The sequence below is a fragment of the Terrapene carolina genome, unplaced genomic scaffold, assembly GCF_002925995.2.
Source record: "Terrapene carolina triunguis isolate 2854851 unplaced genomic scaffold, T_m_triunguis-2.0 Scaffold130, whole genome shotgun sequence".
Classification (NCBI taxonomy): Eukaryota; Metazoa; Chordata; order Testudines; family Emydidae; genus Terrapene; species Terrapene triunguis.
Window position 1 is genome coordinate 17,074,879 of NW_020664481.1, and position 18,089 is coordinate 17,092,967.

Here is an 18,089-nt window from a genome sequence, read left to right on the forward strand (position 1 = left end):
TGCCGAACGTTGCCGACCCCTAGTTTAAAGTTTAGGAGGCTGAGGCCTCAAGTCTGACCTACGCAATATACATTAGATGTTCTCTAACAGTGCATCATCATGTTCATTTGTTTGAAGGGTCAGTTCTTATTTATGGGCTTTTCTGTTTCTGCCCTTGGGAATCTATTTTCCTATGTTACTCTGGTCTGTATTCATTCATTTTTCCTCCACGCAAACTCTACATTAATTTTAACCTACATATGCTATGCATTTAAACCAAATCAGGACAAGTTCTCTAGCATTTAATTTAGTTCCCTAGCCATATCATCCTTTCCACTTCAGGTCTGTTCCCACTTTCTCAGGAAAACCCTTGTTAAGTATCTCCCCGTTTTTGAAAAAGTCTGATCATTATGCTATTCATTATCCAAGTGCAAAGTACTCCATTTAGGAAGAAGGGCAAAAAAAAAAAAATCAAATGCACAATTACAAAATGGGGAGTAACTGGGTAGGGAGTAGCACTGCTGAAAAGGATCAGGGAGTTATAGGGGATCACAAATTGAATGATTTATAGTACAATGCAGTTGCAAAAAAGGCTAATATTTTGGGGTGTATTAACAGAAGTGTTTGTAAGACACAGGAAGTAATTGTCCCACTCTACTCAGCACTGGTGGGGCCTCAGCCAGAAGTTTGTGTCCAATTCTGGGTGCCACATTTTAGGAAGAAGGTGGACAAAGGTTTCGAAAACCCAACCTATGAGGAAAGGTTAAAAAACTGGGTATGCTTAATCTTGAAAAAGAAAGACTAAGGTGGGGACCCGAGAACAGTCTTTAAACATGTTAAGGGCATGTATAAAGAGGATGGTGATCAATAGTTTTCCATGTCTACTGAAAACAGACAAGAAGTAATGGGCTTAATCTGCAGCAAGGGAGATTTAAGTTAGATATTTGGGGGGAGAAACCTTTCTAAATATAAGGATAGTTAAATACTGGAATAGTCTTCCAAGGGGGGGTGTGTAAAATTCTCATTAACCTGCTCTTAAAGACCTCCAGTAAACAAACACCTGTCAGGGATGGTCTAAGGTCAGGCCTTTGTTCACACACCAATCCTCCTGCTGTTATATGTGAATTGAAGACATGCTGTCAGTTTAAGATGTGCATAAAGTGAAAAAAACTGTTGTAAAGAACACTGATTAAAATGTTGCTGTCAATTCCTTCAACAAAATCACCTAGCTATTATAATTTTAAATAGATATTTTTAATTCATTCTCTCAAAACTTTTGAAAGCTATTTTTAGAGGGATAGCTCAGTGGTTCGAGCATTGGCCTGCTAAACCCAGGGTTGTGAGTTCAATCCTTGAGGGAGCCATTTGGGGATTTAGTTGGGGATTGGTCCTTCTTTGAGTAGGGGGTTGGACTAGATGACCTCCTGAGGTCCCTTCCAACCCAAATAATCTATGATTCTATGATCTGTTTAAAACAATTTCTCTTAAAACTATGATCTTAAAACAGGGACAAAACATGGAAGCCAACTCAGGTGGCAAATAGAGTTTTTAGAGTAATGTTTGTAAAACAGTTCCTATATGTCTGCAACCTGCTGTATCAGACCACAGAACAAGGCTGAGAAATACAGACATTCATTAACATGCTTACCTGCAGCTGCACTGGTGGATGTAACAGATGCAGAAGGTAAAGCAGAGTTTTGAAGAGGTCTACCTGCATTTTCAGAGGGCAGAGAACTAGTGGTAGAAGGAATACTCAAAGGCTGCGAAAGAGATTGGTTCTTATTCAATATTTGGCTCCCTGAGAGAGCAGCAGATGGATTCTGAATTTGAACTTGAGACATGTTCACTTGCAACCAAAGTGAATTACTAAAGGTAGACAGCTTTGAATGCAGGTTAATTCAGTGCGATGGAACCTAATGGTCTACCTAAAAGGTTGTAAGGAAGAAAAAAAAAAGATTATACCAAATATTTAAGTTCCAATAATTCACAAACATGATTGGAACATCAGTATGTATAAGAAGTTTATAACTGGAAAATATCTATTAGATTTATTTCTCTATTATTAAAAAAGAGTCCAAACATTCTTCAAGCACCCCATTTTGTACACAAAAACTCACCTGCATCCCAACAATTTTAACAAAATATTTCAAAGTGCATAAACTTCACATTGGTTTAGTTTACAAAACAGAAAAGGACAGTAGTTACATTTATTCTTGCTCATTTAAAATTACCTAACTGCCCATCTCTTTTCTACATCATCGTTGAATCCACTTTCAAAGCAAATCCAGTTACATGAGTTGTTGCTAGTATACAAAACAGAACAACTTTCAAAATTATATTACATTTCAGCTTTGTTGCTATTTGGAATTGGTCTATAACTCAAAAAGATCAGCAATAATGTGGTCTTTTAAAAAAGAACAGTTGCTCAAAGCAAGTACACAACCATATATTTGATTTGGAAGATACACACACTGTGGCTTTCATTGTATTGTTCACCTTTTCTGCGTAGGTGACAGCAGTCAATGCTAACATGCCATTACTCTACAGCAGCGGTTTTCAAACTGTGGGTCGAGAGTTTGACACATATCATACATTAGACAGAACATTCCAAATGCATATATAATTGAATTAGAAGGTGCCTTATTCACAGTTCATACATTATGATAGCACTGTTCAGTTTTGTGGCCCTCTAGCCAAATGTTAGAAGTGCTCTTAAGCAACTGTCTATTTTAAATTAGACGTAACCTCCAAGTGACAAACTTATACGAGTAATTGTGAAGTACTATATATGATCGCACTTTTCTCCACTAACAAGTTAGTGGTAGCATTCTGCTTTGCATGGGTGCAACATTACATTCATGCCCAGACAGTTCAGCTTAAATATACACTAAAACTGTCAGTTTGAAGATATTACATCTGCCAGAGCCAGCTGCCAATATCCATTTACCAGCCATCCAGCAATTTACTGTTTCAAAGTAAATTTTTACTTCCAAGTTTACTACTAATGTATTTTACACACACACTTCCCAGCTGTAGATTTCTATAAAACCTAGCTTGCTGGCAAAGGTTTATGTCTGTATGACTTTAAGATGAAGAATACAAGTGAAATTGCTCATCCAGAATCCACTCAGGTGCTATTACTAGCAATACAACTATCCACATGTTCTGCAGGCTTCAAATTCTGAGCCTGTGAAGAGACTTCCAAATGTAGGAAGGAAAGGGGGATGACTCAAAGGGTATGTCTACACTGCAACCCACTGGAGGTGGCATGTAGTATCTGAGTAGCTACATGCCACAGTGAAAAGCAAGCTGCATTCATGCTGCAGCATGCATGTAGCTAAACGTGTCAGTGAAAGACTCTGGTAGGGGGAGGCAGCAGGGAAAGGGTTTGGCAGCAGGGAACTGCCAGAGCCTTTCCCTGCGTTGAGGAGGAAGTGGGACAGGCATTACATGGCTAAAAAGAGCAGTAGTGAGAACTTGTATTCATGAATATACAAACACTGATTTTTTGTTTGTTTGTTTTAAAAAGGATTGAGGAAAAACTTCTAGAAGGCAAAGTGATAATTTTGTAAACAAACTTCCATTACCAATCCAGTAGACTGAAAGTCATGTAATATTTCAATATTTGTATTTGGTGGCATTTCTGATAAATGGATCTCAACTGGAGGTTTTTGGTCTACTAGACTCACTGATTTTGATGCTCCTCTTCATATTCCTAAACTTTTTTGTTGCATTTCCATTAAGTCCCCTTTAAATACTCTGGATTCTGATTCCATGCCTCAACAAAGGTAGTCATTGTTTCTTTATCTACAATTGATCATGAATGAATTAGGTTTAGACAACTAGGGGTAACATCTTACTTAAGTATGCATCTTTCCTTATGTTAGTAAAAGTTACTCTGGCAAGAAGGAAATTTCCTCTTTTCAGATCTGAGTATCAAGATTTTTGTTTATTTTCTACTGAAGTGGGAACATTCAGTCCCACCTGAATGACTGAATATATTTTTCATATTTGTTAAGAATGGAACTTTGAAGACTATCATACTGTAGTTAAAAGCTTGTGTGGAGTTTCTTTCTGGGATTAATAGTTACCTTTCCTGTTATGATTTATGTACTCCATGTGTGTCTGAGGATTCTGTACAAGATTGCTTGTGTCTGATGCAAATTACTTGCTTGCATATTTTCACCTTGTTTTGTAGTAGTACACAGTTACATTTTTTAAATATTTGCAGATATATACATAGTGAAAGATTAAAAGGTTCCCATTTCCATTATTTTAAAAATAAAAATACTAGCAAGCATAACAGGGACCTTATGGCACTTGACAAATATTCAAAGCAGTTTAAATTCTGAATCTCTGAAGTGCACTTCTCCCTCATTATGTTCTGAGGGCTAAAAAAGGATTTTCCTGCTAATTCAACCTCACTTTGTTGCCAGCATAAACTCTAAAATGCCATGAGTGATTCATTCTAAATGCTTTAGCTCGCAGAACAGAGAAAATTAGTTCAGACAAACTAGTTTTTCATATATGCAGCAAATGGTCTTAAATATCTGAGAGCAAGCACTGTATGCGCCTATCAAACTTATAGAATTTTCACATTTGGTACACCAGAACTGTAGTCAATAACTTGTCAGAGTTTATAAAGAAGGACCTGGAGGTTGAGAGAAGGTAAGATGCAGTACATTTAGAAGGTGGCTCCAGAGTAACAACATTATAGCCCTTACATCTAATTACAAAGAGTATATGTCTGAAAGCGCTGAAAGAGTCTTGACTTTAAATGAAAAAATAATTGGCCGAGTGAAACGAGATACCACGCTCAACACAACTAAAGAGTAACATCTTACAAATAGAGGAAATTATTGAATCTTCTCTTCCTTCGGTCTGTCTGAAGTAATATCATGCCCCTTAAAACATAATTTACACTGCTTTTCTGAAAGCTTAAAGTAGAAACCAAGTTCTAAAGTGCAGTTCCTTCACTGAAAACTCTGCCCACAGCTCCCATATGTTTAAACCAGTGCAGTATTTTTCAGTTGAACTTCACTACTGTGGTACCAAATAGGAAGAGGGAATCTCAGGTAGCTAAGCTGTAAAACAAACATTAAATTGCACTTTGAATCAAGCTAGCAGCAGTGCAGAAAATAGAAAAAAATTAATTCCTGTGGGAAACTGCTAACTAAGGCTATGTCTACACTAGAGATTTTTTCACACCCATGAGTGACATAAGTTATGACGACAAAAGTGCTAGTGTAGACATTGCCTAAGTGAGCCACCAAATTCATCTCTAGAGGCAGTTTCCAAAAGGTCTTCAATGGTAAAGCAGAGTCCTGTAGCAGGTACTTCACTATCTAAAATGTAACTAAGCTCTGATTTTTTTGTCCTTTAATGATTTTTCTGCTTGGTTATTGTACTGCAAATACACTAGATGCTTAAAAAAGCAAACTGAAATGCTAGTGTTCCAAAAACCTTTCAGCTTGCATTGTCACAGTAATACTGTTAGCACATAAATACTAATGAGGTACAATAGTTAATTTAATTAGGAAGTTACCAAAGCACTTTCCATGCTTTTATCAAGGGCATACTGCCTTCCATAATCCCCTCATTGCTTGCTATTTAGTCTATTTTGCTCACTGGATGATGACTAGAGTTTAATTTTATGTGCCTATTTCTAATGTTTCACGCTGCTCATTAAATATTTCATAGGTTTTCAAGTCAGCACTAAGGTCTACCAATGAGCATAATTTTTAAGATTTCAAAGAGACTGGCTAGCTAAATTAAACAAGTATAAAAACTAACCTATTCAGATGTTTTGTATGTCTCCAAAATTGCTGGTTTAAAAACACCATACGATTAACTACCGCAAGAATGTGCTACATGCTGGAACCCCAAAGATTATAGCAGCTACTAAAATGGAGTTTATTTTTAAGCAGATTATGAAACAATATTTTACAGAAATGACAGCATCTTTCAGCCTAAAGAACATACATACCAGCACAAAAACACTGATTGCAACTTTTCTGGACAGATTCGCAGTCCTTGTAGCAAGAGAGAAAGTTTGACTTTTCTTTTACAAATGTTAAAATATAGGTCACTAACACATTCCTCTCTGTAACAAATGTGGCTTGTTAGATGTTTGTGGATGCCAAATCTAAAATTTGGTGACACTTTATTTTTAGTTATACAAACTTAAGACTAGAAAAAATAATGAAATTAAATCACATGTGAATATGTACATTGATCACACTTACACTGTCAAAGCAACCCAATGGCTCAGAGTTAAATTTTTGCAGAAATAGGAGATATTTAGGCAGAAGCTGCTGAAATTTGTACCAACTTCCTGCCATGAATTCACAGAGCCATTCAACACCACCCAGATTTCTTTTTCTAGGTGATCATTCTTGAACAATTTCATAGGTTACTTGGTATAAGCCTCTGGGGATAATAGCAACACAAGCCTGTTACTTCCTAAATACTGCTTAGTTCAGAATATTGTTAATCACTGCCATGCTAAAAGTGCTAATCCATCAGGGTGCAACCAAGATAAAAACACAGCAGAATGCTAATTTAATTCTGTGTGCACATCATGATCTACTGGGATCAGTACTTCCCCAATCAATACACTTTTGATAGTCAGGGACATCCATTAGCAGCCACACTGCCTCAAATGTGAGTATGTACTTAACAGGATTAGCCAAAGTTTTCATTTGACTTATTATGTTTGAGTTTTCCCTGTGTTTCGTGGTTTAGCTTAGAATGTTATGGTTCTAAGTCTCCATACATTTATTCCTGTTTTCTTCTGCTCCTTTCATCCACAAGGTGCTTACTACCTAGATCTTGCAAAACTGCTCTAGTATTTTTTGCAGGGAAGCAAGTCTCGGAGTAGAATACTAGTTACTTTCTATATTTACTGTGGAGGACAAAGGGATGGAGCTTCACATACAATCATAGCTCAAATTAAGTTCTACATGGATCAGTCTCCATCAAGAGTCAGACAACAATATTAACCCTGAAAAAAATTCCCTAGAGAGAACAATGCTTAAGATAGAGAATTCAGCCATTATCCTAAAATTCTATAGAAACTCCAGCACATGACCTAGGACTTAAAGCAATAAGATTTTAGAAACTAATCCAAACGTGAACAAATTTCAGCTGTTCCCATTCCAGAACCAGACAACAAAATTGCTGTAGAGATGTTCATAGGGTCATAACTTGCTTCTTCTTTTCAGCCTACAAACCAACCACTCAAGTTTGAGACAAAGGCCTGGCAGGGTTTAGGAAACAGCTGCTGAAAGTTTACCTCTTTGCTTGGAACAATGATATGTAGTTTACCTCCCCTCCATGCACCCCAACATCCACTCCCCCAACTTTCAAATAAATAACTTGAAAGAGCTCAGCTTTTGTTTATCCTCTGGGAATTTGAGATGAGATTTCCAGCCTCAAAAGAAACCAAGTAACAGCATTTAAATTAAATAGAACCACACAGCATTTTTCTGTGCCTCAATTTCCATATCTGTAAAATGGGGACAATACCATTCACTATTCCTTTGTAAAGTGCTTTGAATCTACAGATGAAAAGTGCTATATAGGTATTGAACGTTATTATGGAGATCCCCAGCAAACAATGTTGGCAATTTAGCAGGCAAGAAAAATGCACCAAACAAAATCATGAGTGCTCTCTCCCATCACTGTTTCTAGGTGGCAGTAATGTCTGCCCAAATTGGAGATTTGAAAGAATCCACGATGAGCTAAAACTTCACTTGAAGTATAATTGCCAGCTTGTGGCAGTAGTCATCTCTTAACATTTACCCTATGCCAACCAACTGTTTGAATACATGAACCCACAGTTTATTTCCATACCTCAAGATGAATTTGCTATTTAAAAAAAAAAAAAGAAAGAAAACTGAATCGTGTTGCAGGTGAAATTTTTCTAATTAACCTATCCTTTTTATCTGTGTTACTATCAATGTACACAATGCTTGTTTGTACATAGATATAACTTGTTTGTTGTTTGATGCAATCCTCATTACCTAGTTTGCTCCTTCAAGCAAAGCCCATTTATATTTATACTCCAATTGCATCATACCTTGCCAGATGCACAGACATTACCAATCTGGAAATATATCAGCATCAACACTTATTCTCAGAGGAGGGAAAGCCTAGGAATGTTGTATTCAAGAATTAATTCTTCTTGTGAAGCAGATATTTAACTAATTCTATAGGTTTATTTTTAAGAAGTCTCCATTTATTTCATTTCTGGTACTGCAAACAATAAGAAATATAGGAATGGCCCAGAGAGGACTTCTATATAACATATATATACACTTTGTAAAATCAAATTTGAGAAATATTTTGACAGAACTCCAAACAGCGCACAAAGCAAGGTGTCCATTTATTGGTGAAATTTAAACTTCTTAGGTAGCCAAACTACTGTAACTGATTTGTACAAGTTACTCATTAAGCTATTGCGACTGACATTCCACTCAAAGCAAAAGCTTAATTATAGGCCATGTTTTAGCATCTATAAAAAAAATATAGGCAATAACCTTTACAAATTAAGGCGACACGTGTCCTGTAACAGAAATTTAGACTGTTTTAGGTTGCCACATACAACAGAAAACTTGAGACTTAGGTTGATATTGACATTTTACAACTGAAATAGAAAACTAAGAAAATACTCATGTATTAGGTGAAAAAAAACCAGATAATTTCCTTGCTAGCTGCATTCAAAAATTAATTAAAAGAACATTTTGAACTCCTATAGGACCTTTTGTTTGATGGCAAATACCTTACAAACTTTAGGGTGACCCTTGTGAGATACAGGTAGCAAAACTGAAGCCTAAAGTCACAACGAACAGAGGCAGAGTACAGAAGTGAACACAGTGGTTTTGCTCCCAATCCTTTTCTCATTAAGATACTTTTAGATCAGAGAATCATACTTCGTAGCTTCTGTATGCCAGCCTCATTGCACACACCAGGGGCTTCTTGTATCCTCCATTCCCCCAACCCCATGGTTCCAATTTGCCACTCTTACATCCCCACTTCCCCTTCAGTTCAGGGACATAGTACCACCTTAGCTATTTACCCATTTGTAGTTTATTAAATTAGTTTTCTTCTTTCTGCCTAGGAGATAAGGCAGAAAGAAGAACATTTTAAACTCCATTGGAATGATGAGCAGAGTTTAGATGGGGAATGTTGTTATACTGGAAGGTGTTGGTAGTTTCCATTAACCAGTTCTTTGTTCTATAAACAGTTAGAGAGCTTATTAAAGTTGATGGGTGTGCTAACCAGATGCCAGGGACTGTATCGCACTCACTCTCACATTTTCCTCCTCCTGGTTTTCCAATTTTTACCAAAAATCAATAGGATTCTGTCTATTGATGCCTACAATATTCCCTGAAATTTTGGGAGTATCGGGAATGGTAGTCTAAAGTTATGTTACATCCAGAGAAATACTATCAAGTTGAGTTTACGGCCTCATTTCACTCAGCCAAAAATTGTCAGATTTCTGTAAGAAAAAGTTATGCAAGAAAGTAATTTTTTTCAGGTAACTTCTTTTTCAGGTAATTTCTTTAATGCCAAAATTATTAGAGGTGTTTCAGATAAGTTAAAGTACACAGGGGGAAAAAGAGCTCTTTTCCACTGTGTAACAGAATATTGCCAGTTAATAACCTCCTTGAATATTAGGTTAAAAAAAAAAGATAGCCACTATAAGTGATAAAAGTTATTGAATCATAGGTTTAATGTTTCCTGTACCTTTAGGTGATCCAGGGACAGTGAAGTTTTGGTTTTAGTTCCAAGGAGGGTATTTATGTTGGAGAAAGCCTAGGAAGAAAATAAATGCAGTGTTAATAATTTGCTTTGTGAAGCTACTGAAGTATTTTAAGGTATTCTATAATTAACTGATCATTGCTAAAAATTATCGTCGGGAGCAATGAAGAAACTCCTGAATATGAGGGCAAAATTGTCCAAAGTGTAGCTGAGAGTGAAGACTGCTTGAAAATTTTGGAATTGGTTTTCAGAAAAATGTTAACTCCACATATATTTTAAGTTTCTGAGGCTTGTTTTATAAGATGCCTTCAATATATGCATTGTAAGTATTTAGGCTGTGAATTTCAGAGGGGCCTAAGGGGGTTGGGTGCCTAACTCCCCATGACCATTGAAAATCTCAGCCTTAGACAAGAACTTACATAATTGTACTCTCCCTGACAGATGGTAAAAAATGAAGCTCATTTGTAAACAATGCAGAACTACAGCTTGATTTGACAACCCTCCTCTTCCTGCTCCCCTTCCCTAATCCCAACTAACCTCCGTTAGGGATGCCTACTGTACGGAGACTATATTGCCATAGCTATACTGGCACAACCCTGTAGTGTAAATGCAGCCTACACTAATGGAAGAGGTTTTCCAGGCAGTATATGAGGAACACCACATCCATGAGCTACAGCAGCTACGCTGATGGAAGCATTCTTTCATTGACTTATCTGCATCTAAGCTGGGGTTTAGGTCAAAATACCTATGTTGGTCAGGGGTGTGTTCCCTCCCCACCCCTGACTGATATAGCTATGTCAAACTACTTTTAAGTGTAGACCAAGCCTTAGACTTGGAGAAATGGCTGGAATCATGAAATCCATCAATCCTGCTCTTCGCCTTGCTATAAGGGTTGCTTAAGAATATGATTTACCCCCTCCACAGCAAGGCCTGATCTTACTGCCATGTGATCTAACACTGGAGGACTAAGATCAGATAAGGGAACAGAATTTATGCCTCCTCCACAGAACCAATGCATTGCAATGCACTACACAGAGAAACAGATATCTGATAGCCTTATTCAAAAATTGACTTTTGCAACCATCTTTAAAAGTTACAGTAACAGCTGTGCACACAGTGGTATCAGTTAAAGCTCTGGCATTGTGTTGCAGAATTTTTATGAAGTCTGGTTCAATAGAAAAAGTTTAACAACTACGAATCAAACGCTGCAGCCCTTACTTAATACAAGGTGAGTTTTATATGACTATTGACTATCAGGGCCCAGGTCAGGCTCCTTAATATTTCTGATTAACTTCTTGTGTTATATACTGATATTATGCGGTAGAAGTAGGAAAGGGAGAAAGCAGAGATACTGATTAGTAAAAGTTCCCTAAAGAGTTAATGTCATATATTTTGTTAAAGGTTTAAAACTTAAGTAACATTAAAGCAATAATTTCAATGTTCAAACTTGGTCATGTCTCATAACTAAAAATTATGTAGTTAAATGCCAGGTTTGTTTGTTTTTTTTTAAAGAAAGAAATGCTTTCGGTACTAAGATCAAGTCAGTCACTTGCAATTTTAGACCAATCCTACTCAATACATTTATGGTTTATTTTTTTGACAGACATTACACATAGCATGCCCCCAGTTTTGCCTCTGGGATCTTGAAAATTAAAATTTGTTTCCTACTCAGTTATTTCCTACTATTTTATCAGAGAAGGTGGATGGTCTCTTGGCACTGCAATGATTTTTTTGACATAAGCCAAGACTGAAAATAAGTCCCAAAGTAGCATTTCAGTCCCTAGCATAAAAGTCTTATAACTATCTTACTAGAGCCAAAACTTTAAAGACAGGTTTAAGTTTCTCTCTCTCCATAGGATTTTCACCTGGATAGTACAAAAAAAAATAAAAGTATTCCTCCGTTGCAGCAATACAGCCTCTGAGAATGTACTTTGCAGAATGATCGTAACCATTTTCAATAGCTGGATATTTCTTAAATGCTTGGACTTGTTGTCCTTTTAATCCCCTTCTCACTGTTCTATAAGTGACCTTCCTCATAAAATCCAAATGTTACCATCCCAGAACATTGTGTGAAGCAGTTCAAGGATATGCATCAAGTATTAAATTTAAAGTTTTATGTAAAAAAAAATAACTGACCACGTGAAGGTTTGACCTTCAGTCCACGCACCATGTGTAGTTTTTAGTATACTGTACTGTGTCTAATTGTAAACAAGGTGGGACAGGGACAATTTCTTCTGTACTTATACCACACAGCAGTATACAACAGAAGACTGAAAAAAGAAAAGATGAGAAAAGGGCCGTGCAATAAATAGTAGCTGACAAGGAATGCTCAATTTACACAAATGAAAATTGTACAAGACGTACTAACATTTCCAGCCACTTTTTTTAGATGAACAAATCCAGTTTTTTCTACACTTAGGATATTTTGTAAAAAAAAAGTAATCAGAAAAATGATAGATATAAATAATACAATATCTTACAGACCCCATCACACTAAATTGAGTTGTTATAGTCGTATTCCCCAGAGATATTTAAAAACTAAAGGAATTCTTCAATCACCATAAATATAACAAAAGCCCATATATTATGAACATCTGTCACCTGTGCAGTGACAATCTTCAGAGTGACCTATCACAAGGTAGAAGAATAATTACTAGGGCAGGTTTATGAAGTTTAACATCTAATTGATTGATACATATTTTTCAGAATGATTTTTAAACAAATAAGAGGTTATAGAAATGTATTTTTGTCTATTTTTTAGTTCTTAATTTCAAATGACTAACACAAAACCAACATGGCATCATGTTGATAACATTATTAAACGTCCTCCGATTTGTGTTTAATAATATCCTCTCCATTATCATACTTGTCTAATAGTTGTAAATCAAATAGCTTGTAATTATAAAGAACATAAATCTACTAGAACAGGGGTGGGCAAACTTTTTGGGCCGAGGGCCACATGGGGGTTGCAAAACTGTATGGAGGGCCGGCTAAGGAAGGCTGTGACTCCCCAAACAGCCTAGCCCCCGCCCCCTATCCGACTTCTCCCACTTCCCACCCACTGACTGCCCCCCTCAGAATTCCTGACCCATCCAACCCCCCCTGCTCCCTGACTGCCCTTACCCCTATCCACACCCTTGTCCCTTGACAGGCCCCCCCCCGTTCCCACCTCCTGATCCCTATCCACACCCCTGCTCCCTGACAGACCCCCCAGGACTCCCACGCTTATCCAACCCCCCCATTCCCCGTCCCCTGACTGCCCCCCCCCAAACCTCCACCCCATCCAACCGCCCCCTGCTCTGTCCCGTGACTGCCGCTTGGGACCCCCCACCCATTATCTGGGACTCCCCACTCCTTATCCAACCCCCCGGCCCCCTTACCAGGCTGATCAGAGCAGCATGTCTGGCAGCCGTGCCGCCTGGCTGGAGCCAGACACGCTGCTGTGCTGCTCCGCAGGAGCGAGCAACCCCGCCACCCAGAGCACTGCCCGCGCGGCTGCGTGGCTGCGGGGGAGGGGCCGGGAGCTCAAGGGCCGGGCAGGATGGTCCCGCGGGCAGGATGTGGCCCGCTGGCCATAGTTTGCCCACCTCTGTACTAGAAGCTAGCTGAAACGGGCATGTTTCTAGAAACCCATTTCTGAATGTGTGTCTCCTTTCTTTGAAGGGGGTAGCTACTTTTCTTCTAATTTTAAATACTGTATTGGTTTTCAGAAACTAAGTGAGGGAGTAAAAATAGTAACTGATTAATACGGCACAGTAAAGCAGACTATTTTATGTGCTACTGTACTTTAGCTAAAACTAAAGTCTAAAAAGTATGAGTTATTCTGTAGACAGAATAATTTCTTCCAGTCAGCAACATATTCCTGTTCAGGGGTATAAAAGGAAAGACAGAAGCTTTTATAAAATGAAATATTCAGAACTTCAGTTCAAGAACAGGAATAGTGGTGTTTTTGCCCATTAATACAAAAGACATTGAATTTAGGTTTAAATAAATCTCTTATCTATCTTAGGCACTTACATGGCCCCTATTATAACAGTACCTACCTGCCTCTCAATCTTTCACAATGTCCCTGTGAAATACAGAGTGTTATTATCTCATTTCATAGATGGGGAACAGAGAGGCTAAGTGACTTGCCCAAGGTCTCAGAGAAAGTCTGCGGTGCAGCAGGGTTTTGGTGACATCTGCAATTTTGAAGGAATGGTTTTCATATCACATTCTTTATGAATTATTAATATTCTACACTCACCATATAAAAAAATGAAACTTGCAATCGGACACCTCTGAAACCTCAGTAGAAATAGTAGCGGTGATTATCTGAAGCCCAAAAATTGAGGTCTTGAAAAATTTACCTGACATCCACATAAGTAGAATACTACATCTACCAACCTACCCCAATCAGTGAGAACAACCACCTCCCACAAAGCCACTGAGACGAGGAAGGGTGTGGGAATTCATACAAAGTGCTGTTCCTGAATCCTGCTCAGGGATTCCATCTCTTATTAAATGAATACCTTAATGCCATGAAAAATTATACAAGTTTTGTCAATGTGTATGAATCTACGCTTGGGTCTGTCAGAGATCTGTACAATATATTAGACGTGCCCAAGATGAAGAAGTGGGATGTTTGGGAATTTATTCAACGTCCACTTGTCCTTATTTCCCATTTTTAACTTGATGGCTGGTGGCTACCAAGAAAGATGCTATTATTGTCTCCAATATCAGCCTCTGGCTAGTAAGGGTAATACATATCAAACCCCTTCCCCTCCATCATCTCAAGCCCCCTGACTGTACGGAAGGATCCATTACTTTACATCTCCTCCAGACTCCTCACTGCAGTGACCAGGGGCACTGTCATTCTATCCTTCACTCAGCTTCCACTTCTGTTTTCTCCTTCTCTGTGAATAGTTACAGCATCTTGCCTGTTCATAACTTTTCCAAGTAGCAGTGACACAGACATCGTCAGTTTCACTAATGCTAGTTAGAATCCCATGGCAACAGTGAAACCAATTAAGTCTGCTGTCTGCAGACCCAGGAAGACAGAACCACACTACAAAATGTGAATTTTCCTTACTACAATGAAGGCTACACACTTTTTTAAAACACGGAAGGTTAAATACTGCAAGAACTGATGGCTTAGCTGCCTCTGCTCCTTTCCAGTCTTCCCCTACACCAAATCATTATTGGAACTTCAAGTCCAAATTTCCACGAACTCTAATAGCTTTGTAGAGTTAGGTCACTTTACAAAATACTCCATGATAACCCAATATCAGGGTATGTCTACACTTCAGTAGCATAGATCCAGCTATGCTGCTGTAGCATAGACACTTACTACAGTAACAGAAGGGTTTTTCTCTCACTGTAGCAGTGGTAGAGCTAGGTCTACGGAAGAATTCTTTTGTTGGCCCAGCTGCATCTACAGTGATTGACCTAACTGGGTCAAGTTTTTTCACAGCCCTGTGCAATGTAGCTAGGTCGACGCAAGTTTTAGATGTAAACCAGACCTCAGTGACAATGGCTTGATAACCTGCAGTATGAAGCAGCTCTGATGTGGCTGATTATTTAACTTTTATAATTAGTGTTAAAATAGGATAGCCAAATATTTGTTATTGAAAGGTTTAAATAGCTGCCACAAAAAAGGCACTAGCCCCTCATATTCTATCAATTACAGGAAAAAATGAATGATCAGAATGCAAAAACACTCTAGCTGAGCAAGGTCGTGCTCCTGGACAAACCTTCTATAAACCACAAACATGTTCCTCTTACAAGACCTTGACTAGCCAAGGAATATCTCAAAGCTAATATTTGTGGCACTATAAGATGAGGCTCAAAATAATTCACATAGCTGATAATTTACATGGTGCTTCACAAATACAGATAAGACACCCCAGGAGAGAGGATGTGGATTAATGATAAAAAGAGAAGCAAGTGATAAAAAGCCTAAACAGGGATCTGAAGGAGAAGCAGGAGCAACACTGTGATTTAAAGACACAAAACCAAGAACAGAGAAAGATGTCATTAAGGCAAAGAACGGAGATAACATGTAAGCCTTTAAATGCTAACAGTTTCCACTATCATAAAAATACGTTAAATGAAACTTTTTTATTTATTTTTCTATAACATTACATGGTTTGAAAATACACCCTCAAGCCTAATGATTGTAGTTATCAAAAATACCACACAGGTCTTCTCTATTGGTCCAGTCCACTAAAATAATCAAGACACGTACATGCAGTGTAAATATCAACATCTTCATGTCTAAGAAAAGTTGTCAATGCAACTGTTGAGAGTACTGTTACAACAGGCAAAATGAACTCCCCTTTTTGGAATGATAAATGTGTAAAAATAGTCAAACCACTTTCTCAATTTCTAGATTTACCAATAAAGACTATTAGATGGGGCTTTAAAAATCCAGACACCTGTAGAGTAGAATTTATATTATTCAGTGCCAGAGATATAGGCAGCCCATTTTTTCAATTTACCTCTGATCCTGTAGTTACATCAGCACAATTGCACAGATGTAGGTAAGTCTATGGATGGATTAATATCTACACAGATTGGCTTGACAGATGCCCACACAAGAAAAAATTTAAAAATATGAAAGACTTTCAAGAAGTCTGGCTATTGTAATTTATTTTAGTGTGCTTCATTTTATTTATTTACACATATACACAGTACAGAGTTTTATTTTGTTAAAATGAAATTCTACAACCCAATGAGGATTTTGGACAGGAAAGTGTATGTATGTGTAAGGGGTGGGAGAAATCAACTACACAGGATATGTCTTTTAACCTTGTTAACTGATTGCCAATTAACTTGAAATAGTTAATACCTTTGTAAAGGCTAGTCTAGACACTTCCCAAATGCTTGTGGTTTTTCTAAGCCAATTCCTAGAGTTTACCTTGACCAGCTAACACATGTTAAAACTACAACTTGTCTCATCTATGCTATGATGTTAACATCACCATTAACACATTTAATATATAGTTTCTCCCCCCCTCCAGTATGAACATTACTGCAAGGTACTGTAGTTCCATGTTAAAATTAGAATTATAAGAATTTTAAATAAAACTCAGAAGACCACTGTGTATCTATTTTATAAACTTACTACCCAAGCAGCAGATAAAGGATTATATTGTTGGTCTGGCATTTTTATTTGTTTGTGTCACCGTGATCTTAACCTACCCACTGACATGCACCATGTTCTTCTGCCTCTAACAGGCAAAAACAAACAGAAGGCTGTCCTCTGCGTATCAAGTTAAGATATTGCCTATTGGGGCTCTAACACAATGGGGCAGCAGGTATGAACTAGACAAATGCACCTGTCCCACAGGCTCTAAAACGGGCGGCAGGGAAACAGCTTGCAAAGGAACCTGTTGCTGGTACATCAATTTTTTGGTAGATGTCATGACGGGAAAATGGGGGTGGCTGATACTGTAACTGTCACCCGCCCTGGTGTTACAGGGGATGAGTGGGAAGAAGGGACCCTGGCGCTTCAGCTGCCACCTGCCTATGCACCTGGGGGTCGGTGCCTCCGGCGGGGCAGGGCCCGGGATGCTCCCCTCAACTGCCTCCCGCGCGGATAGGGCGGCGATTCCCACCCAGCGCGGCCTGCTCCCCCTCAGAAGCCTCAGCCAGGGCCCGCTCTGTAACCTGAGCCGCCGCCCCCCCGCTACACCAGGCCGACTCCCCCCAGAGCCCGCCTGCCGCTGCCCGTGAGGACGGGGCTCCGGCTCATCCCCAGGAAGCGGGAGGCGAAGGGGAACCCTGCCCCTGTGCGAGCTGGCGGCGCTACTACCTACCGAGCACCGACTCCCATCCCCGCCGATCAGGGCCCCTGCTGCCGGCCTCGCACACCCCACAGATGGAGACAGCAGAGCCGCCGCTGCCCCACTAGGCCCCGCCGCCGCCCCCCCCCCCCCGTGGGGAATCCGGAGCCGCCCCCCTCTCACCTGGCTGCCTGGGCTGCGGCTCCCGGGCCGGCTGGTGCTGCGGGCGGGCAGGCGGGCGTCTCAGTCCATTGGCCGGGTCCCGAGGCGGGGAGGGGGTCTGGGAAGGGGGGGCGAATCGCAGTGGCGGAGGGAGGTGGCGGACACAGGGCAAACACTAAAGAGAATGAACGCCGGGGGCAGGTCCGGCCGGGGAGGAAATGACGGCACCGCGCCTGAGTAAAGAGAGAGCCAATCAGAGTGGCCACAGCACCTTATAGCACCCGCCCATCTTAGCACCCGCAGCCAATCCGCCAGCGGACCGGCTCGAAGCACAGCCCTTATCCCGGACTGCAGCTCCCGGCATGCGTCGCTCACTCAGACCGCCTCGTCTCCAAGGGGACTACAGCTCCCGGCATG

General features: G+C 39.5%; 1 long non-coding RNA gene across 1 annotated transcript; it reads right to left on the reverse strand.

Annotated features, from left to right (window-relative positions):
- Positions 1-1,633: 1,633 nt before the first annotated feature.
- On the reverse strand, positions 1,634-17,861 carry LOC115271225. Its single transcript, XR_003899830.1, has 3 exons — positions 17,694-17,861; positions 9,730-9,798; positions 1,634-1,904 (listed from the first exon to the last, which is right to left on the reverse strand). It is a non-coding gene; the product is annotated as an uncharacterized LOC115271225 (long non-coding RNA).
- Between the last annotated feature and the right edge of the window lie 228 nt (positions 17,862-18,089).